This window comes from Pithys albifrons, chromosome 22, assembly GCF_047495875.1.
Source record: "Pithys albifrons albifrons isolate INPA30051 chromosome 22, PitAlb_v1, whole genome shotgun sequence".
In the NCBI taxonomy this organism is placed as follows: Eukaryota; Metazoa; Chordata; class Aves; order Passeriformes; family Thamnophilidae; genus Pithys; species Pithys albifrons.
This window is the reverse complement of record NC_092479.1, coordinates 4703072-4710147: the sequence shown is the minus strand read 5'-3', so window position 1 is coordinate 4710147 and position 7076 is coordinate 4703072.

The following is a 7076-nucleotide window of genomic DNA, read 5'->3' as shown; positions in this document are numbered from 1 at the left end:
TATGCTGAGGGTTCCACACTCCTCTACTTGGTCTCTTCACCAGCCCTCCAAGCCACGGGGGAGCCCCACTTCCCAGTGGAGTGCTCCATCATCCCTGCTGACAGCTCATCCCAACTCCCTGTCATCAAGCAAATCTCATCACGTTCCCTCCTAACCTTTGTGCAAAGGTTTTGAGAAATGCCAGGGCCATATTTCACAGGAAATATGAATCCAAGCAGTCCCAGGCTGTTATCATCTCCAGAGGGGCTGAGTGGGACAGGTGGCTCTGCCTGCAGTGGGTATTCCCAGCCCTTGCCCGGTGCCGCAGCAGCCACGTGGGGACGGCTCATGGGGAAGGGACCAGTACTCTGCGGCTGGTTGCGATGGATTAGGAAAGCTGGGCTTGCCTGTGCTACCTTATCTGCCCAATAATTGAACGGAATAAGCTCTCTTATCTCTCTGGCCCTGCTTTTCCGTGACAGCCCCCTTATCTCACAGCCCTTGGAGATTGTGAGCAGCCGTCAAGCCTCTTGTGAGGGTGCTGCATCCATCCACTCCTGACAGGATTGGGTTTCCCAGCACAATGGCAGAGCATGGCCTCTCCTCTGCCCATATCCTGCCTTAGAGATGTGGGTCCTGTCAGAGGGACTGTCTGGGATGTTGCTCCAGCCACCTCTGTTGCAGGTTACAGCTGTAACCCTGAGGCCCCATGGGAGAGTGGGTGTCTCTCCATTCAGTAAAAATGGAACTGATCCCTTGGGAACAAATCCAGGGAACTGATGAATTCCTTGTGTTACTACCCACCTCTGCTTTGCTTTTGGTTGGCACCTTTGGGTGCAGGCCCCCCAGACCGCTCCATCAAGCAGCAAAAATTGTGGGGATAAGCACCGAATATTTGGGGTTCTATACTTTATTATCAATTATTGTGGATTGTGTGAGAAAATAAGTATAAAAGCAGCTATGAGTGAGTGCCACTAGATGGCAATGAGAATAGCAGAGGTCCAGGGGGCTCATGGCCAGACTGCCAGTGGCACAGCCTCTGGCTCTTGGGAGAGCCCACTAAGAGCAAGCTCAGCCCCTGGGCTGGGGTACCACAGTGCCCTTGCCATACCCAAGCCCACCTGGGGAACCCAATGAAGCAGAATACAAGCTGTTCTGCTCCTTGTTTTTCCACCCTAAACCTCAGGGTGATTCCCCTGGCTCAGACAATACCAGAGGAAACTCTGCCGTGGTCGTGGTGCTGGCGGGGGCTGCTCTGCAATGCTCCATGTCTGCTCACGCTGAGCCAAGCGGTAATTGGGTCTCTTAGATAAAACACGGGGATTGCAGGCGGCTGCAGCTGCACGACTGATAGACCACGGAGGAGACATTAGCATGTAAAATGATGACCATTAACTTGATTAAAGAAAGGACACAACACACATCTTGTTCTTGTATCAGAGCCGCTTCTTCCCATGAATCGTTGGTTGGGGATTTTGATTTCCTTATGCAGGAGACAAAACACCTTGGAAGCACTGGGTAATTGCTTGTGAGCTGAGTTTTTCTAGGCTAACCTAATCTTGTTGGGGATTTGCTTTTAGCCCCAATGTGAGGATGGATTTTCTCTAAAATCAGGATGAAAAATACTGTCATAAATTAGCAGCAGAATAAATGACTTCTGAGCACTGCATTTACACGGGCTTTTCCTATGGGATGGCTAACCCAAAGAAGTCAGCCCCTATCTTACCTGCCAGACCCAAAAACCAGTTGGGATGGTGCAATCCTGACCACACCATCAGCTCCTGAGAAACCAATTGTAAGTGTGGGAAAACAGTTGGACATCCCAGTCCACAAGTACAGCATGAAAAGCTGGCATATGGAAAGTTCTCTCTCCTGGGCAACATCCAGGGCTGGAGAGATGTCCACAGGTCCCTGGAGAGCAAGCCCTGCTGCCTGTCCTTCCTCCATCCCTCCACCAGCCCGGATGCTGGCATGGGTCATCCAGGATGCCACAGAAGCGGGCAGATGTGCCTGTAATTAGGATGCATAAAATCAGCTAAAGCTGAAAACAAAGAAAATTAGAGCAAATGAAGAGGAAATGAAACAGCTCGCACAGATGCAGGGGAAATATTTTTAGTCCTTCTAAGTCCATGGTGTCTGTTGTTTGGGAGAGTCCATGCTGAATCCTCCCAGGACTTGCTTCCTTTCAAATGAGGTTACCATCTCCCAGTGCTGCAATTAGTCGTGTCCGTGCAGCTTTTGTTGAGTACAACCAAAGCACTTAATTTTCATTAAAAAGATGACATTGAGACCAGTTTTGAAGGACGGGTGCAGGCATTGGGAACTGCGTTCCTGAGGATGGAATGGGACACACAGATGCATAAATTACCGGGCTTCTTTTCCATACTCCTTCTCTGCAAAGAAGATTGACTTGATTGTAGGTGCCTCTCTGATATCTCTTTGTAAGCCCTATTTACATTTCTGTTAGATAATTCAGTATATCCATAAATTAGTGTTGAACATCAGTAGGTTTTATGGAAGCATTGCATAATCTCCGCCTCATGGGTGTTCACGGCCCATCCCAGGATCCCAGTAGAGGCAGAGGAGGCCACTCAGTGTTGGCAGCAAGGACCCATCCTCCTGCCATCCCCTGGAGGCTCCCATCAATTTATAGCTGACCCACCACATGTCGGGCACTGCCCAAATCCAGAGGGGCATTGGCAGCTCCACTTGATTTAACTTTCCATACGGTAAGAAGTGATGGGGCTGTGTGCATCTCACTCAGCTTCACACTGGGGTGAATCCTGCCCTTGCTCCAGGATCACTGCCCTGCACTGGAGCAAGCCAGGGATGTCCCCAGACTCTGGGCACCATGGTCTGCATCCCATCCCATCCTGCCAGCGTGAGCCCTGTCATTGAAACTAGGGCTGGATAAAAGAGGGTCATTTTTATTTTTCAAGTTTTCTGTGTTCATGAAAGCGAAGATTCATGTGGCTGAGCCTGAAGACAAACTGCTTCAAAGAGCAATTTTAATTGAAATGATAATTATGAAAATTTTGCAACCAAATTTGAAAAGTGTGTTGCTGCAACCCCTCCCTCCTCCTGTGACACGTCCATGCAGAGCAGCAACAAAAATAGGGGCCTTTTGTGAGAGTCTGTGTATGAGTGGTACCAGCTTCCTCAGTCGACAGATTATCTTTTTCTCTGTAAAAGTCACTAAGGGACTGCACTGTCCCAATTCTCTGCAGCTTTCCTCATGTCCCTCCTCTCTCTGTGCCCTGTGTGCAGAACTGGGGTCCTACCAGTGTGCAGGGAGCCCCTCACCAGAGGCTGCATGGCCACAAGTGTCCTTGAAGGAGTGAAATTTAGGAGGATTTTAGAAAGGAAAAGGCAGAGGTGTTTCAGGATGGTCCCACAGGGATGGGCTGGATACCAGTGGGGTCAGAATGGAGGCCCAAGGCCATACTCCCAGCTCAACCACTGCTGGCTGCTGGCAGGAGCACAGAGCCACAGGGAGTGAAAAGCTCCTCCACTCCCCGAACAGAAAACGGCTGCTGGTTCCCCTCTCCTCGGCATTAATCTCTGTCCCTCCTGGGAAATTATGCCACAATAAATCTTTATTTCTCATGATGGCTTGCCAGCTTTAATAACGATTTCGCGGGGGATGGGAGATGCTGGCAAGCCAGAACGTGGGCTGGAGGATGCTCCACTCCTCCGGCACACACCGACAGGTCAAGACTGATTTATCCTCCTTCCCTGAGCCCTGTTTGTCCAGCTGCCAGGTAGGACCAAGTGAGTAACTATTTCCTCAGTAAATTTAGTCTCCTCTTAATCCTCAGGCATCCTTGATTTCCTGGAATTTATTCAGTGCCCACGTGGAACTGGACAGAGTGAAATGTGGGTCTTCAGGCCCTTCCCTCAGAAGGGCTGCACGGTCACTCCATGTGTGGGAATGTAAGAACTGAGCAGTGCCAGGGAGTTTTATTGGTTTTTAACTCAATACAAACCATTTGTAGGACTGTGCTTATGAACAGTGGAATTTGTGCTTAGTTCCCGCAGTATCCAACTGGCAAATGTGCATAATCAAGTTTTCCTTTATTTGTGGAAGTAACTGAATGGCCAAATCAAATTACTCCTGGAAATTCTGCTGCTATGCAGAGAGCAGCCTGAGCCCAAGTGCTTCTCTCCGAGGCAGAGTGACTGGTGCTCCTGGGGGCTGCAGGATGCTCACAAGCCCACACTAGGCCACTCTGCTCCTGCCCCTCACCCGCTCTGAGGAGGAAGAAGTTGAGAAGAGATATTAAACGCCCAATGAAAATGTGACCTACAGCTGAGGAAGATGAGAAGATGCTTCACTGGGAGAGCAGAGATGTTGGGTCTCGCCCCAGGAGCCGTGAGAGCCATCACATGTCACATGTCCCGCCAACGAGCATCCCACTGAGCCGACGCTGGGCTGGCAGGATCCACCTCCTCTCCCACCTGTCCAACAGTCTTTCTCAGGGAATTTCTGCCAAATAAACCCCAAAATGACAATGCTGCTGCTCCTGCACCCTCTCCTATGGAGCTCATCATGTGGGTCTGTACAGGATGGGGCTCCACAGCCGGACTGAGCCAGGGCTGCTCCGCTTGCCGGGCAGTCAGGGCAGCAGAACAGCTTCGGTCAGATGAGCTCCAAATGTTTTCACAGGGAGTTACTATAGAAACTATCTCAACGCCTCTTTTTGTGAAGCCTTGTTGCTGCTAATAAATAGCCTCATTATTTTGCAAAAAGTGCTTGGGAAAACGGGAGCAGCATGACTCGGGCCAAGGCAGAATTAATGGTTGAAAATAGTGGGGCCATTTTTCCCTGTGCCGTGGAAAGCGGGGAGGCTGGGGCTCCATTAGGGAGAGTTATGGCTCATTTCTCTGCTTCTGCTGTATTTATGTTTTATGTATTCAAAAGTGATTTCAGCCACGATCCCAAATTACCAATTCCCACATTACATTAAACGGCTGTGAACAGGAATGCCTCCTGCCTATCAAAATAAACCAGTAAGTGCCGTGCAGGGAGCCAGCTCCTCCCTGGAACTTGCCAGCATGGCTAGAGGGACAATATTGCCAGGGCTGCCAGGCTGATTCTAGGGGCATCACCAATGCCTAAGGCTGAGTACCCCTGATTTCCATGCACCTCTGTGGTCACAGCCACCTTCATTTCTCTGCCCGGTGCCTTAAACCAAAGCATTTCCTTTTCCCTTCAAGCCCCAGCTCCCCTGAGTAGCCCCAGAGAGGATCATTAAAATATTAACAGGAATAACACAACCCTTCAGAGAGAAGCTAAAACACACATTGCTCTTTATGTATTCATGGGTCCTATTGATTGTCTCTTTCAGTGCCATCTCACTGCCTGCTGGAGACATGTTCCATCCAGGTAGAGCTGGTCTCTGGAATGCGCTGGGGAGTGCACAGGATTGTAGAGTTTGCACTGGGGTCTTGGATCTTTGTGGACATCAGCCCTCTGACCAATTAACACCATCATCATCCCATGGTGCACACCCAGACCTCAATTAGCACAGTGGTTCCTTGCCAATCCCACCAGTGCTGGAGACTCCCACAGCCTCTGGATCTGAGTAATCTTATCTGTCTCAGGCCTGAGATCCAGCTCGCATGATCATCTGAAAAACCTCTGGATTTGGATACAGGCATCATTACAAATACCACCTGCATCCTCCTACTCACATGCAGTCCTACTTGCTGTCCTCCTCAAGGTCCCACTCACAGTCCTACATGCAGTTCAGCAGTGAGTTGCTCTGGTGTGTGAAAATTGAGTGATTTTAGGGAAAAGCTCCACTGCCAGCTCTTGGACTATAGTTTCCTGACCGATCCCTCTCTGCCTCTTGCTGTAGGGAGCACAACGGCTCTGATGATTGAGATGTAGTTTGCACCATCCTGCCTGCAGCTGTCGGACTCCTACTAAGATGAATATTACCATCCATGGATCTGAGAGGCAAATACTGATCAGGAGAAGATGACTTGGATATTTACTGTAATGGAAGCTGGAAATTGGCAGCGCCCACAACAATCCCCAGTGTGGACTCTGACTGTCAGTGCCTGTGGGTCAGGGGCACCTCCCCATTCACTGACTTGCAAAACCTCTCACAGCTGTAGTTTCCTCTGCTTTGTCCAGGAAAAGCCAGACATCACTGTAATATTCTCATGCCATGTCCCTGTGTGTTGGCATTTTCGTGAAGATCTGAAAGAAAACTAGAACTGATCATGCTGGTTTGTCCCTGGCAGGAGCCACCACAGACAAACAGGAAACGGGTCTCCACAGCTGTTCTTGGGGATCACACTAATGACTTGTGTGGTGTAGACCCAACATCACGATGGGAGGCAGCCAGGCATCAGCGAAAATGATGGGGAATATAATGAATCATTTGTCTTTCCTGAGAAGGAAGAGTGAGAAACACAGACCCTTAACTCTTCCACAGCTGCCTGCCGCTGCTGCCAGTGTTCCCAAGGTCCCAGTGGACAGGAGGGAGGGAGAAAAGGAGCACAGGAGACAGATGAAAGGACATCACTGTGCTGGCATGTTCCAGTTTTTAGGATGGATGCAGCCTTGCTCTCCAGAACAGCCTGGCTGTCAGCAATTGCTTATTTTGCTGTTAACGATACAGAACCACTTATGGAAAAAGATTTCTCTTCCTCGATAATGCTAATAAAGTGGATTTGGCTTTGTGTGCTGCATCCTTCATCTGAGGGGCTGGAGACACCAAAGGCATGCAGCGTGCTGTGCCTCTGGCACACAGCAGTGGCAAAATCCACATCTGTTTGCAGGCAGCTGAGCAATCCAGGATGGAGCCCAATCCCTGCCCTGGGATGCTTTGGACCACAGCCCTGCTTCTCCCTGGGATGCTACTGCTTGGTGTGACAGGCTTCCTCACACAAGTTCTTTGACAGCAAGGGATTCTTGGAGCATAAGGAACTACACCATGAACTGTGACCACATTCAGGTCCAGTGAGGGGCACCCCAGACTGGTGACAGGGGAGGGGATCACAGCTGCCCCAAGGCTCCAAACTCCCTGAGGGTGCCGGGACTGCTGACAGCTGGGACAAAATTACAGCTCCCATCTAATCAACTC